Source organism: Vicugna pacos, chromosome 20, assembly GCF_048564905.1.
Source record: "Vicugna pacos chromosome 20, VicPac4, whole genome shotgun sequence".
Lineage (NCBI taxonomy): Eukaryota > Metazoa > Chordata > Mammalia > Artiodactyla > Camelidae > Vicugna > Vicugna pacos.
The window spans coordinates 27,481,924-27,498,662 of record NC_133006.1 but is presented as its reverse complement, the minus strand read 5'-3'; the positions used below and the strand labels follow the sequence as shown (position 1 = coordinate 27,498,662).

Below are 16,739 nucleotides of genomic sequence, written 5' to 3'. Positions count from 1 at the left end.
AAACCATACCTACTTTAAAGTTAAAGAGCTGTATAGAAATTAAGTAATTTGACATTACTGCTCCCCTCTTTCTTTCCCTTTTTTCCGCCTCAAAGCAATGACAGCAGAGGACTGTGAAGCTATTTTAAGGGTCTGGCTGAACCATCTGAAGAGTAAAGAAGAAACGTTAATTGCAGGTCTACTCACTGGGACCATCAGTTCTAGAAATTTCTAGATAATTGACACCGATTCAGCCTGAGGAAAATGAAAACTCTGTTTCTTCTTCTATCCTAGTGGATTAACTAAATGTGGGGAGAAGCAGCTGGCCTCACGATAATTCAGGACATAAAAGTCGCTTAAGTGTCAAGAGGGGTTGAATGGATTTTGACTAATGTTGTCACAACTCATTTTAAAATGCAAAATCTAGAACACTGAGAGACCTTCATTTGGTGCAAACGGCACATCAGAACAGGACCAACTGCTTCCTGGTTTGAAGGAAAAAGCATTCTGCACTTAAATGACGGTTGAGGCTATAGCAAGAATAAGTAAATTTACCTATTTTTTTTTAAACCCAGCAAAAACCATCAAGAGGGAAAATTTCTTGGAAACATGGTCCTCATAGACAGCTTGGCTGATACTGCTGGGAAAAAAAATACACCCACAACAAACCCTCATTATTTGATCATCAGATTCAAAAACAACGCTCCGAGATAGAAGAAAATGGATGTTATTAATTCCTTTAGGCTCTTCTTGCATGTAGCCTGTTTACCCCTTGAGCTTGGCAACTCATTTCGAGCTAATGGTGATTGTTGTTTCTTTACTTCAAAACAGAATCAAAATGATACTGACATCTATTGTCATTTGACTTAACTGAAATTATCATTTTTATAAGCTCCTTTTTTATTGTTTTCACTAGGACTGAGCTACATCTTTGGACATCTTAAACATAAAAAACATCATTAGATTCTAGAAGAAATATACCCAGCAGTGTGTCAGGAAGCATAATTATGCACCGTGCACTGTTTCCTAGCCCAGCACTGGAATTTGTCCATGGGCATGAGTGTCAGGTAGAAAATGGAATTGAGCCTTATAACAAAAGCAACAGGGTATAGTTCATCTCAGAGAAAGAATAAGAAATTATCTTAATGCTTAGATTATGGCATAAATAATCAAACTACTAGACTTTTCTTATGGTCAATTAATTTATTTCTGACCATTTTAACAAGTCAATTGAACTGATGGGGGATTGATTGATAATTATGTGACGGTAAATGTAACTGACTCAATTATGTGATGACATATATCATGGCCTTCATTTGCACTAGGAGGTGACCATTAAGCCCTTGCTTAGGGAAAGCAATGGACTTAAAACTAAGGCAGTCCTTTCAAACTCAAGTTACATTCGTCATTTTATTCCCGTTGTTATGACAACACTTTTAAAAAGCAGCACTTCAAATGCTTAGCATTCAAGGCATCTTATTATAGACTTGAATACAATACATGAGGGTATGAAATGCAGCTCAGAGGGGTTTTAAAGGGGCCAAGAGATGCAGAGGTAGAACACCTGGATGCGTTCTCAGCTTTGGCCCCTGGAGCTCCTTAACTTGGCTTCTTCTACTTAAAAAAAAAAAAAAAATTGGTGAGGGCTCCTCCAGAGAAGGGAAGATGAAAGAATTTATGTGGGAAGATATGCATTATTATTCACAGTCTCTATTCTGATTCTCTTGATTACAGCCTGCGTCATGCAGTTTTTAGAAGTCTGTAAATGGTGTGTTCTGATCGACTTCAGTTGCTTATTGTTAGCGACTGGAATGATTCATTTATGGAACTATAATTCTACAGAAAGACTTATAACGCAGAATTATTATGAAAATAAATAACTGATAAGGGATTCGTGGTACTGCAGTGAATCTATCACATGAAACAATGACCTGTGTGTTTGAACTACAGTCTGATAATTTAAAAAAAAAGCATGGAAATGTTTGTTAAACCTTATGTTTTAATAGTTGATTTACAATACTGTGTTAGTTTCAGATGTACAGCAAAGTGATTCTTTTATATGTTTTTTTCAGATTAAATAATATAGGTTATTATAACCAATATAGGTTATTATAAGATATTTAATATATTTTCCTGTGTAATACAGTAAATCCTTGTTGCTTATCTATTTTATGTATAGCAGAAAAATACCAAGCACTTCATTAACTTGTGTCTTCCTTGCCCAGGAGACCATGATAATTTTCTCAGTATCCTTCTAATTTTAGCATACATTCTGCTGAAGTGAGCTTTCATTTTTTTAAAGCATACATACAAATAAAAAGATGTTTTTACTAAGGAAATGAGCAAGTTGAATGTTCACACTTTGCAATCATTATGTATTAACAGGGATAAATTGATCTGTCCTGTTAATTCTCTCTGCCTGGAAGTAAATTTCTCTGATTTATCCCAGTCTCCCTAAATCGTTGATGTTTTGTATGAAGTAATGTGAATTGCTACTAAACAACACAGAGGTGATTAAAAAAGAAAACTGAGAAAACGATGACATTTCAGAAGAACCCAGTGTCCAAAAGTTACTCTATGGAATATTCTAATATTCTATACAGAACAAGGCTGTGTAAAAGAGTATGCCATCACATACCAGCAGTTTCAAAGTTGACTGGCTTCCCAGAGGCCCATACACATGTTCTCTGCATGGTAATTTTAGCAAATTAAACCGCTCTAATAGGGATGGTGGTTTCATTACTGGTCCTTGCTGCTGCATACCAAGAAGGTGGTCATATGAACAACATATGCTGAGTATATTTTTGGTTGCCAAAAACCAAATAATTTACAATCAGGATGCAAAGCAGTTAGGTACAGCAATGTGTAAATACCTAGATTATCAACAAAGCAGAATTATGTTCCTTTTTTCGTACACCAAGAGCATGTAATCATGTCTCACTATCCTTTGCCCTGTTTGAAGGATTTGAACTATAAAAACACGAGTGAAGCAAAAAAACCATTTAATCCTTAGCTTACAGAACAATTTAGTGCAAAGAAAGAACAAACGTTTACGGATCCATCAACATATGGCAAATTCCCAACAGCAAAGACAAAAGAATACATCACAGGCTTATTTGTACACATGCGAAATGCCACGTCACTTGGATTCTGAGTCCAAAGGCACTGTCAGGATACTTTCGCTCTCAGATGCCCACATAACTCCTAAAATCAGACAAAGCTCTCACTCAGGCCAGTAAATTAACTTCCACTCTTCGCTGTCTGTGACCCTCTGCTTGTTGATGTCCTTTGCTAATCTACCTAAAGGGGAGTCAGAGGCATTTTTATAGAGCAGGAAAATGAGGAAAGTGACATTTCCCAAGACCACTTGTCTCTGGGGAGGGTCATAGCTCAGTTGTAGAATGCATGTTTAGCATGCATAAGGTCCTGGGTTCAATACCTAGTACCTCTATTAAAAAATAAAGAAAGAAACAAATAAACAAACAAAGACCTGGGGAAGTACTGTTAAAATACAAAACAAATTCCCAAGACTACCTGTCTCCTTCACTCAATCACCTCACCAGTTTCAACCCTGTTCTAGTTTCAACCCTCTGATCACTCGCAGAATTCACTCCATCCTCTGGGTCACATTAGAATTATTCTGAAGGGCTACTTTTTATTTTCTGGGTCAAATGTCACTAGGAAATGCTTGGCCGTCTTCGGACCCTGCATTTTCAATTTTGTCTCTGGTTCACTAGTGAGAAAGTGGTTTTCATGCATTTTCTGGGGTCCTTCCCCACTGCCTCCATTCGCCCTGTCAGGTCAGCCTGGGCAAAGTTATCAACAGAGCAAATGATTCTTTGCTCTGCCTGGGAGAATGCAGGTCACAGACTCTCTCTGGACAGATCTTCATGGGGCTTTAGACTCCCTACTGATCAAATAATTTATTCATGGGGAAAAGGGAGGAAGAAAAGACAAGAGACTCAAGATATATACTGTCCAGATGCAATGTGTAGGCCCTGTTTTGATCACAATGACTGATCTACTGAAAAAAGTCATTTCTGAGACACCTGGGACATTTTAACATGGACTAGATATTAGAGGATACTAAGGAAATATTGCTCATTTGGCTAGGTAAGAAGTGGAAATCGAGATTATGCAAGAACATGTCAATACTCTTGAAATGCCCACAGAAGCGTGTAGGAGTGAAATGACATGATGTCTAGGTTTGCTAGACCTTTTGCTAAATCTTGATTTGCTAGATTTTAAATGCTTCAACAACAACAACAAAAGGGATGGAGCAAGTGTGGAAAATTCCTGACAACTGTTGCATGTGTGATGGGTTTCCAGGAATTTGTTATCCCATTTGCTTTCGTTTTGCGCATATTTGAAATCTTAATTTACTGGGTGTTCAGTGGCCCAGTGCTATATAAGAAGGCGATCCCAAATAGTGTATGGGTGTCTGGGTCCTCATCCAGCATAAAGCAGGCAAGCATAGCATCAAACAGTCATTCTTAGACTTCACCCCCTTCACGAAGCACTTCAGAACACAGTGGACGTAGGAGTAGAGGAAGTAGGATGAACGCAATACATGATAATCCTTGTCTCCCCTAATCTTGCTGCAGATAAAGATGAAGTCATAGAGAAGGGAAATTTGTCTGTTTTCTCTAGAAGGAGAAGGAGACTTGGTTTGGCCTTTTAGCTTGGTGGGTCTACCCAATCCCACTTCAAAGCAAACAAGAAGCCTATAATTTGACCACACTGGTGGTCAAATTAACTGGCTTTAATAAGTTCCAGACCTACCTAGTTTTCCACTCCTCCAAGACCAACATCTGTGTAAACACAGAAACCCCTAACTGGGACCATCTCTCTTGGACGTGAAACAGACCAACAGGGAGAGGAGTTGGGGGGTCAGGGAGTGTCAGGTTTTGCCTCTGTCCTCTGGCTGGTAGGAATATTCTGAGACTTTCACCGTGGACAAGGGCACAGAGGGGTCTAAGGCTGTCAGGACTTGGAGAAACAAATGCATACTTTGAACAAACTGGCAGCATGCAGCTTGGTGGCATTGGTCATACAAAAATGAAAAGATGAAATAACCTCTGTGTAGGGAAGTCAGGTGCTCAAACCAATTGACAGAGGCCTTCTTTAGTGCCAGTGATAAAGTTAGAAGGATTTAGAATAGGCGACCCTTCGTAAATCAAAATAAACAGAATGGCGCAACTTTTGGTGACCATACAGCTGTTTGTATCTCTAGGATCACCTAGTGAGGTGATTCATAATAACATTTCATGTTGGCAGACTGCTCTTTTCCAAATGTTTCGATATCTGTCTCCTGACAGCAACCCTGTAAATCAGGTAGGACCATTACTGTGATTCCTGTCCCATTGGTCACGAAATCGACCTGTAGGCAACGGTTCCAACGAGATTGTTGGCAGAGCTGGAACTCCAATCAGAGTTTCTACCCTCACATGTGGTCTTGCCTCTATCTGTCTCTGTTTTTCTTTAGCTGAGAAGGCAGAATTTCCTCTTCTAGTTTTCTTAATGTGACTTTCCATCAACTTGGAGTAGAGGGTCACCAGTACTCAGAATGCCCTGTCATCCCACAGACATCATTAATCAGTACTGATCAGGTGCTCAGAGAGTTCAAGAACAATTGATCCTTGGCTCACTGTCACTCTCCCTGCTTTTTATCTTCTTATTCCATAACCATTTCCCACACTGAGATGCTCATGATAGGGTAATAACACAGTATCACAATAATAACAGTATTTTAGATTCAACAAAAATAAATGAGTGGTCCTTGCTATTCAGGGTAATGCCCTCTACCTTCAACTCTTGTGATTAAATCCAGAAAGTCACGTCCATGGTTAGGAACTGAGTTATTGGGTTTATTTGAAGATATTTACCACATTAAAATAAATATTTAACCTACAGACCCGGCCTCTGTACCTTCCTGCTGATGCAACTCAGTCACCTCTAGAAAAAGCCTAATATAACGCACCATCTAATTTAGAAAGTCTCAAATCTGGCTGCATATTAGAATTATCTGGAGAGCTTTTTATGGGATTGTCTGAGCCTCATCCCCAGAGACCATGACTGAATTGGTCTGGGCACAGACATTTAGAAAACATATCTTGCCAGGGTTTACATAATCATCGATCACATCTGCCTTCCATTCTTTCAATATGGAAAAATCGAATCATGAATGTCCTTCACTTGCGTGATTCCAACTCCGCTACAAAAAATATTTGAAAAAGGCATCGCAAGTCTTTACCAGAAACACAGGACAATGTTGTACCTCTTATTTAGTAGCAAAAAGGAATGGCTTGGGAATCTTAGGATTTAAAAGAAAAACTTTTCCACTGCTGCAATGATGCAAAAGTAACAACATAGCAGAACTGGAACTCGTGGTCATCTAATCTTGTGCTTTCTGTGTGCTGACAAAAGCAAATGCCTTCCATCTCAGGGCTGCTGAGACCAAAGAATTCAGTGGCCCAGCAGTACCACTTTATCATGTATTGTCCGGGCAGGTGGCTTAACCTCCCCAGACCTTAATTACCTCATATATTGTAAACCTGTAACTTACACTGTACAGCAATTAGACTTCCATTCTTTGAAAAAAAAAAAGGGAAAAAGTACAATTGGGGTGATAAAAGAACTAGACTCATAGGTTGCTGTGAAAATCAAATAGGTTAATGAATTAAAGTGCTTAGAACAGTGAATAAGTGTTCTCTATTCTTATCCTTACAGGGATGAGGATGTACTATGAAGTCACCTCCAGTTTAATGAGGTCTAGATGGAGACTTCCTGTGCATCTCCCAGAGAAGAAAACTTTCAAAGAAGGTTGATTTCAGGAGTTTTATAACTTACCTAGGAATGCATTTATTAGTACTGTGTGTTTTCAAGTCTCTTGAAAGTTGGATTAGCTGAGCTAGGCTTCAATTAGAGCGCCTATATAATATCTGCAGAGGGGGTAAAAAATAGTTGATCCTTCCTAAATTTAAAAAAAAAATGCAGTTGGTATTAAATACGGTGCGAGATCCTAGGATATTTTACCACCAAGCAGGCATTTTGAAGAGTTGATTTTCTATGGTATGATCTGTTAGCTTTTCAGCACCCTCCAGGCAACCAGCTGCTCAGAACATTTTCTTTCCTGAAGGCTGTCATTCACATTGTGTGTTTCTCAAACCTCCTCCCAAGACTTTGGAATTGAAAGTACAGAGAACGTCGAATGTGGGTGTTGAGCACAACTGAATGGGATGAGCAGAATTTGGAATGTGAACTAGGCAATGTCTTTTAAAAATGACACATATTCACATAAGAATGTCTTTTGATCCTCAGGAGGGACAAAAATTTTCTCTGCACCAAAAATACATCATTTGGCAGGATGGGTTTATTGTTTCCAAGTCAGCAGTGTGGGTGTTCCAGCCCCAAGAGCAGATGCCCTCCAACTGTTCAGCTCGGGGTATTCAGGGTGATGAGGAATAGGGGGCAACAGCATGGACAGGTGGCTGGACACAGCCAGTCCCTGCACCCCCTACCCTCCTGCCGCCTTCCAGAGCTGGATTTCAGATCACACTGTGTGCCACAATTAATATTCTCAGCAGGGAAGGCAGTATCAAATTTACCAGTTACGTTTTTGTTAGTACTTCCAGAGTCATGGAAAATGGTTTAAGTGAGAGCATTTGTCTCAATAAATAAGAGGACACTTAAAACTTAACACATGTATATGCACATTACACATTTCCTGAGAGTCAGTTCAGAGACAGTGTCATGCCATCCCAGCTCTAATTAATAGAGATTGTCACAGTCAGTGACTTTGTAAGCGACTCTCAGAGACTGTCACAGTCAGTGACTTTGTAAGCAACAGAGAGAAGCAGCAAGTAAGAACAAGGAAGCAGTAGGATCCAGAAACTTAAACACACGTGCACACACAGACATCCCAACTTGTGTGCTGCATGGTTAGGTCATCAGTTCACAGTCACACAGTTGGTGTAGATCTCCTCTTTGGAACAATGACCTCTGCTCAGTTTCTTCTTCTCTAAAATGGGGCTCATAACATTTTATTTTGTTAAGTTATTGTGAGGATTAAAGGACATCAAGTCTGTATAATGCCAGGCACAGAGTGTATACTCAGTAAAACGAATGCCTACCACAACCAACACCACCACCATCATCAAGGTCAAGAATAAAAAGACAAAATGCTTCACCTAAACAATGGACTTCTTATGTTTTTATCCTCTGTTTTATTTTGCATAATCGAGTTGGTCTTGCTAAAAACTTCAAATCTCAAGTGCTGAATTCTGACACTGTAGTAAGATTACCATGAAGTTGCAACTCAACTGTCTAAGCTGGGTTCCCCTGTGAGGGTGTGTGGGGAGGAGGAGTCATCTTCAACTCCTTCTGCTGACCTTGTCAGAAGACAAAATCTGATTACAGCATGTAACTCTGTCTTAGAAAAGTTGAATCCCACCCCCACCCCCAGCAAAAGAGAGCAACTGAAGGCCAAATATGTACATGTTTCTTTTTCCTCTTCATGAAGTTGCCTTTGCTAGCTCCTTTGGGATCCTTTGGGTTCTCGATGTAGGGATAAGAAAATACGAGTGAAGTCAACAAGCAAAGTGTTGACTTTCGTACTTCCTTGCCATGCTTTGGTTTAATGAGCTCGATTTAACCTCCTCTGTAGCTTCCTACATAAGACTTTTTTTTTTTTTAATAATTCATTGCTGGGGGAGTTTGCCCTCCGAGAAACTGCTGTACTTGGCATGTCTATCTTCCTGATAACAATACCTTCAACGGTAACTATGTACCCCTTTCTGTCTGGCTACGGGGAAGTTCAGAGCAAACCTTGCTGCTCAATTGTAGCATAAATGTTAATTCTTAAAAAAAATTTTTTTTATTGAAGGGTAGTTGATTTACAATGTTAGCTTCAGGTGTACAGCAAAGCGATTCAGTTATATATATACATACATATAAAGTTAGAATATTGACTTTCCTCAGCTCCTCTTTTTGAAAGTTATTCTCTTTTTTAAAATTGTATATTATTGTAAACTGTCTCAAATTTTTGAAGCCATGGAGTCTAATTTTTTTTTTTGGTAAACTTTAACCAAGTCTTACTCTTCTCCCAATGACAATATATGAATTCAAAGAGGCTTTAACAGCTATCTATTGATTGACAAAAGTCACAAGAATATTTCCATCCATGTCCACTCATTGCCTCATAATTTGTTCCAGCTGCTTGTTTTTGTTTTATTTTTTGGAAGCCACTGGACCCCAGAGGTTCCAGACAATGTGGAAACAAGTGATCATTATTGTAAATCCCCCATACATCTTGATAAAGGAGATAATCATCGTTCCCAATGAATTATTCCCATGAAAGAAATTTTACTCAGGCTAACATAGGGCCCATGAAGATAATTTCTCTTGCACTGATTAGAACAATGGGCATTTCTGGAAAAGAGCAAATGGGAGTTAAGTCAGTGAATCAAAGCTTTTGTTCTAAAAATTGTATTCAAATCTAGTCAGTCCAAATCTGAGAACTCTATTTGTGATGCAAATCAAAGGCAAAAAATACTTCTGTTTAACAAACCAATGCAATTTTGCAAATCACACACACTGGTTACCACTTTCAGTCTTTTCTGAGAGAGTGATAGAAGTGTGAACCATGCATGGCTTAATCAGACCTGACACTGTTCATTTTTCTTCAACTGCAGGTAATTATCCTGTATAATTCTCCCATGCATACATTAAACTGCATGAATTAACAATGATCTTGTTTTCCTACATCCAGTAATTAAGACAAAATTGATCAAGGGTTACTTTACAGGCTGGTATGGATTAGACAACAGACCTTCTAAAAGGGAAGCAATGACTCCTTTTTTCTCTCAAGTTTGCTTTTTCTCCATTTCTTTCCCATTTTGTGGGGTTTCCAGATCCCTGAGGCATTGTGAGGGGCAGTCGTTTGCAACGAGGAAGGGGCAGGCTCGCTACTGACATGGCGTCATTTATCAGGATGCATCGCTCACTCAGAGGAAAAGTGCCTGTTTCGCTTCCTGATGATCAGGGACCTCTCAACATGGGCACACTGCTTACTTAGCTGGAATAATGAACCTTTGGGCTGGATAATGTGAAAAAGCATCTCGGTGATTACAATAGAATCCTGAAGAGACTCGTTAATCCCTAGACATCAACTAAGAATCTCAACCTGAAAACTGCATGCACTGTCTAAGTATTGAATGGCTAAGCGATCTGGCAACTACAACCCAGCTCAGTTACCTGGGAGTACTCAGGCATAGGAAAGATGCTACTAACTGGCAGTTATAGGAACTCTGAATCTGGGGACTTTGTATATTTACATCCACTGCCACAGCCCAGACTGATACCAGATGGCCCCAATTTAAAACTATACTCTGCTCTACCAATTTTGCTGAACCTCAGTTCTCTCATCAATAAATTAGAGATGATAATAGTAATTACCTTGGGGTTATTGTGAGAATTCAGCGAATGAATACATGTGCCTGGCCCACTGGAAATGCTATTAAGTGAAGGCTGTTATTATTAATATTATTATATAAAACGTTTTTATTTAGATTGGGTGTTTCACTAGGGAAGAGGGGCTTTACGTCAACATGCAATATGAGACACATATAGACACATCTGTAATTCAGAATTTGGACTTACTCTTAAATATTGCAATGGCTTCAGACTTGCCTGTGCTCAGGAAGGCCTCGCCTCTGTACCTGAATTCAGGATCACATAATTTACTTAAAGGGAGAAGATGCAGGGAAAGTCATTTTGCACACAGAATCTACATGCAAGGTCTACCTGGGTCTGTTTTCCCCATTTAGATTGTAAGGGAGTGAGATTTATTTCTTAAATGAAAACTATATATTCTCTCAATATTTTTTTTCAGTACCTCTAACCCAGTAATTGTCTATTCACATATATGAAAACATCTTGAGTTAATGTAGCCCCTTTGCCTCTTCTTGCTTTGACTGTTTCCTTCCATTCATAGGGAAAGAGCCATTTTGCAACACTCAGAGTCCCCCCAAATTACATCTGGAAAATATCTTAATGTGAAGAAACACACTTTGAGGATCTAAACAAAAAATAAAATAAATAACCCTTGGAAAAGAAACAGCACATGTCATTTCTATCCTATTTTAGGCCAAAGGCCATTTGACAACATTCAAAGGGCAAGCTTTTTTAGGGATGTCATGGGAGCCTGCAAAGGGAACAGTTCCTGACCTTTCTCTTCTCATTATCAGGGCAGGTTTCCACTTGCTAAGCACAGTATCAAACTGAGAGCATTAGTCAGGTAATAAGAGGAACTAGTCATGCTTCAGGCTCTCAATGAACTGAGCTTCGAATAGGCCATAATTTGGTGACTGAAGGTGATGGGCAGGCAGAGCAAATCCTCCTCCTCCCCTCCAGCTTAACACTGATTTTGCTCCAAAGGCTAGTTGAGTGGCTATTCTGGGATGGCAGACCCTGAAAGGGAGTGAGAACAGCTCAGCATGAACCCAGCCTCTTAGACAGGCCAGCAGCGTGATCTCCGACAAGTTAAATCCTTTTGTTTTGTTTCCTCATTTGTGAAACTAGGGACATTAATGTTAGTCTTGCCTACACCCTGGAGATCTCTAGTTTAAATGGGACAATGGATGTGATGAAAGTTGCTGAAGACTACAAAACCCCACAGAAATAGAAGGTACTATGGGTTAGACTAATGTATTATTATGCGTTATTTTCAAAGGGACCTTGAACTTGAACTTCAGGAGCAGTAAACTTTAGGTATCAAGGAAGGAGGTACATGCCAAAAAGAAGTGGTAGAAAAGAAAAAAGAGCAATCAGTCTGCTGGGGAGGAAGGGATGGAGTTGCATTGTGTGTTAGTCCTGCTATGTTTCATTTCTTTTTCTCCATCTCCTGAGTCCCTAGTTTGAGGACACGCCCGAAAGTAAAGATTTGCAGCCCCTCTACCTGCGACACTGACGTTACTGGGATTCTTACTTATTCACATGGTGAATTAGCCAGTTTGAAATTCTTTCTCAGTGCTACCAATTCCACTTTCCTAAACCCTCCCCTCAGCAAACCAACCCAAATGTACGATAGTTTGCTTCTGATAGATACATTAAGAGTGAGTTTCTTAAGCCAACATTCTGTAGAAGGAAAAGGTAGGCTTTAGATTTGGTTACCCTACTACTGACATCTGTCATGCATTTACCTCACAGTGAAGAAACCGGACAGGAACAGCACAAGACTGTGGTTTTAACTGACCTCTTTTCTGCATCTGACTGTATGCGCCAATCTGGTTATTTATTGCTGTGTGACAAATCATCCCAAAATGCAGTGGCCTAAAACAACAACAGTGAGTCAGGAACTGGGAAGGGCTCTGCTGGACAGTCTGGCTCAGGGTCTATCATGCAGTCAGATGGTGGCTGGATACAGAGCAGCAGGGGCTGGAGAAGCTGGGGGCTGGCCAGGCATCTCTCTCTTCTTGTGGTGGCAGGTCTGTCCACGTTGTTGGCTAGTTGGGCTTCCTTACAGCATGGCAGCCTCAGGACAGTCAGATAGCATACATGCTGGCTGACGGCTTCAAGAGCTAGTGTTCTAGCCAATAACGGAGAAGCTGAGTTATGTTTTGTGACCTAGCCTTGGAAGTCACATTAATCGGAAGAGTCAAAATTTTAAGGGAAGGGAACATAGACATCATTTCCCAATGGAAACAGTATCAGAGTCACTTTGTAGGAAGGATCTGGAGGGTGGGAGATACTGGCGAGGCCATCTTTGGAAAATGCAGTCTGTCATATAGGCTGACCGTATAAAGTTGTGTTAAGCTGTAGTATGTCAATAATTATACCTGGGGGGAAAGGGGGTGGGAAGGAATAAATTGAGAGTTTGAGACTTGCAGATACTAACTAGTGTATATAAAATAGATAAACAACAAATTTCTACTATATAGCACAGGGAGTTATATTCAACATTTTGTAGTAACCTATAACAAAAAAGAATATGAAAAGGAATATATATATATATGTATACACACACATGTACGACTGATACATGCTGTACACAACATTGTAAATTGACTTTACTTCAGTTAAAAAAAAATCCCTGATACTGACACTTATGTACCCGTACCACCCTGCCAATGGTAGCTAACAGATCAGATAGTAACTTACAGTTTGGGAAAATGGGCAACTATTCTGATGCCTTCTCCTCCCCTCCCTCTTGTGCCTTAATGACTTAATAACACTTGTTAAACTTCCTAAAAATCTCAAGCATCCAATTCTGTTCTGCCACATGCCTCTGTCCCTCAGAGCAGGATAGTCAAGAGCTGTGCACATACACCCATGGCTCTGCAGGCTCTCCTCCGACCAACCTTCCCCTACACTGCCCCCGGCCCTGGACTTCCTATGGCAGCTGCACTGGACCTATGTGATTGGCACTTGACATCATTCCAACCCCCTGTGTTGTGCCTTCTAGTACTGAAGCCTGGAAGCTGAAAGCAACGTTTCCCAGAATCCCCTGCAGCTCGGATTCTGCACCTAATGTGGGGGGCCTCCACCAGGTGTACCTGCCGCAAGATCTGAAGGCTGAAATGATGGAGAGGCTGTAGGTATTAGTTTCCTATGGCTGCTGTAACAAATTACTATGAGTTTAGTGGCCTAAGAGGACACACAATTATCTTACAGTTCAGGAGGTCAGAGGTCTGTAATCTGGGCTAAAATCAAGGTGTCTGCAGAGCTCTGTTCCCTTCTGGACACTATAATACATGTCCTTGCTTTTTCTAGCTTCTAGCTTGTACAGGCCGCCCACATTTCTTCTCTTGGGGCCTCCTGCTCCATCTTCAAAGCTAGCAATGCTGCATCTCTCTCCCCCTTCTTCCACAGTTACATGATCATAGCTGGGAACGGTTCTCTGCTTTTAAGGACCGATGAAGTTAGCCTGGGCTCACCTGGAGAACCCAAGATAATCCCGTGATGCTTGACGTAATCGTATTTGCAAAGTCCCTTTTGCCATGTAAGGTAACATCTTCACTCACAGGTTCTGGGGATGAGGACATGAATTACCTTTGGTGGCGACACATTCTTTTGCCTACTAGGCTATACTTCTGCTTCTGCTGTTGTCACCACCGGCAACCACCTTCATGGACTATCTGGTTTTTCTATAGGGCTTCCTGGTTAGCTGTTTCCCGACTGTTGCAGTGGCAGATGCATTCTGGAGGCAGCAGCTTCCTAAATCAGCAGGTACTTCTTGATTATCCATCAGGCAGTGACTCCATCAGAACGTGGTAACTTTCAAAGCTGTTCTGGAAAGCTCTAGAGTGTGCTTCCCTGGCCTTCCTGCCAACAATTCCACAAGCCCTTTTATTTTGTATCTTTTCTGCTGAGTGGATTCTGTTGTCTGCAACGGAACCCTAGTAAGTATTCTGAGTCCTATAGCCCTGTGTGTGTCCATCCCTCTCTTTCCTAAGCTCCACTGATTGCTGAGGGTGAGGCATCCCCAAGACAACACTAAATTATATTACAATTGCAGAAGATACAGATCATTTCAAAGTGGCTAAAATTCTACTAAATAATTTCATAAATGAAAAGTATGACATTGCTATTCAAGGGTTACGTGGTAGTCATCCTGGAATCTCCATTTAGGGTAGTTAACCTTGAACCTCCATCTATCAGTGGGGTCACATTAATTGGAAGGTAGACTGTCACAGTTAAGGCCAAGACCCAAGTCCCTCCAGCCCTTCATGTATAGCAAAAAGTAGGGAAATAAAATGCTATCTTGGGAATAACCTCTCGGGAGTTGCACTAGCTCCAGGAAACTGTCACTTTGGATTTATTCCTCTTATTAGAAGAAGGAAAAGCTGCGTACTCTTTGTGTTCATCTGCATTGCTTTTGTATTTTTGAGGTACCCTCCCCCTCCTGTCCTTGCCTTTCTTCCAAAAGTCCTCCTAGAAGACAAGGACGTAAGAGGGCAAGCTTGAGGAGAATGGAATCATTGTTCCTTTAGTTGCTTTCTGGACACCTTGCTGGAGAAGGAAGAGGTCACTTCCAGCACTAGAGGTGAAAGCTGCAGCATTAAACCCCAAAGACAAGCAGCTTATACAAGAAAGAGTTACCAGACGTTGTTTTTTCTCTACACAAGCTGTTTTTTGGGATGATCATCGTCAGCCTGGTTTTAGCACCATCACCATTATTAATAGCCTTATTTCATAATCATGCCCATCTGACCTTTGCCAGGCATGCCGCCTCACTGTCCTGAACTCTCCTACATTCCTATCTTAAACCTAGGTCACAGGCAGTGAGTTCATATTTGATGCCTACAATTTGCTAGGCAGCACGCAAGCCCTGAGGATCCAGGAATGAACAAATAGACTCTCTGTGCCCCCAGGGGGCTCACAATCTCCCTAAACTTTTTAATCTGGTAAGCCTTCCCTTTTCCTTTCCATTTGTCTGTAATCTTACAATAGGCGCACAGAGGAGATCTTCACTGATGACTCACACTGTCTACCGCTACCAATCGCATCCCTCCTCTCCTGCCTCTGACCTCCCAGAGTCCTTTCTTATTTCTAGGGTGACCAAACCAGAACACTTGTGAGTGTAAGGGGTGCTATTAATAATTATGCTGCAACAAGAGACACACGGCAAACCAAGACATGTGTGGACAGCACTCTGTCTAACACAAATGGGTTCTTCCTCCTTCTGTCCCAGACTGTGCCCTCCCTAGAAAGGTATAATCAATATCTTACACTTTCATATTGAATGAAAACTCTAACTCTGGCCAGATCCCAGGACTTCCCTAAATTACATAAGCCTGATGACCTGGACTTTCAATACACCTTAGAAATAAAAAATGACTGTTAACCACTTCATCATATTTTAGGACGCTAAATGGTGTGAAAGATATTTCCTTTGTCTAAGACTCTGCCCTCTGTCTGGCAGAGAGCTCATTCCGATTTTATGAAACACAACACAGAAATATTGCACCTCATTTGACTTCACTGTTGGAAAAAAAAATCTAATTTTCTTTTTAATTAGTGTGATGAACGTGTGAAAACATTCATCTCCTCCACACAGAGCTCATCAATGTCATGCAAACAATGGGCACGATAAAATAAATCAGAGTGGCTTCTCTTGATGGTGTCCAGGGAGGGTGTCCCGGGCATCGGGCCATGTGTAAAATGATCTTTTCTAGATAGCGAACCACGGTCTGAGAAAAACATCTATTATTTTTAGGGAACATTTCCAACTAAAATGGGATGAGTGCACTATGACCCAAAAAAAACAAACCTTGGCCATTCACCCAGAGGGGAACTTGGTGGCCTCAGAGAGGTGATGTGAAAAGGGAGGAGGACGTCTGGGTGTTTAGATATTGATTCATTCAGGATCTGTGCGTTGAGTGCTTTTGTCCAGTTGAATCTACTCGAAGGCCTCCATGTGCACAATGAGGAGAAATGGTCTAGGGGATGATTTTGAAAGTGGAGAGAAACAAAGCCAAAGGAGGATTCCCTCCAGATGAAAAGGCGCCTAGTCATCGTCGGTCTCCATTTCTGAACAGATCTTTCTAATAACCACATGGTAAGGTGTTTAATGACGGCGGCTGTCTGGAGCCATCCCACATCTAGGTTTCCCTTTGGGGAACCAATTATGTGCTGCTGGCCTATCTGTCCCTCCTCTCCCCACCCCCTACCCCAATTCCCTTGCTTCATTGTCTGTTTTCAGCTGGTATTCTTTTCTGGTTGAATGGCCACAAACACAAGCTGTCTATTTCCTCCAGCTC

General features: G+C 40.9%; 1 protein-coding gene and 1 non-coding gene across 8 annotated transcripts in view; both read right to left on the bottom strand.

Moving 5' to 3' along the window:
• Window positions 1-16,739, bottom strand: part of RIPOR2 (RHO family interacting cell polarization regulator 2) — a 179,217-nt gene that overhangs the window by 55,392 nt on the left and 107,086 nt on the right. The window lies entirely within an intron of this gene.
• On the bottom strand, window positions 2,162-2,265 carry LOC116284514 (U6 spliceosomal RNA). Its single transcript, XR_004194302.1, has one exon. It is a non-coding gene; the product is annotated as a U6 spliceosomal RNA (small nuclear RNA).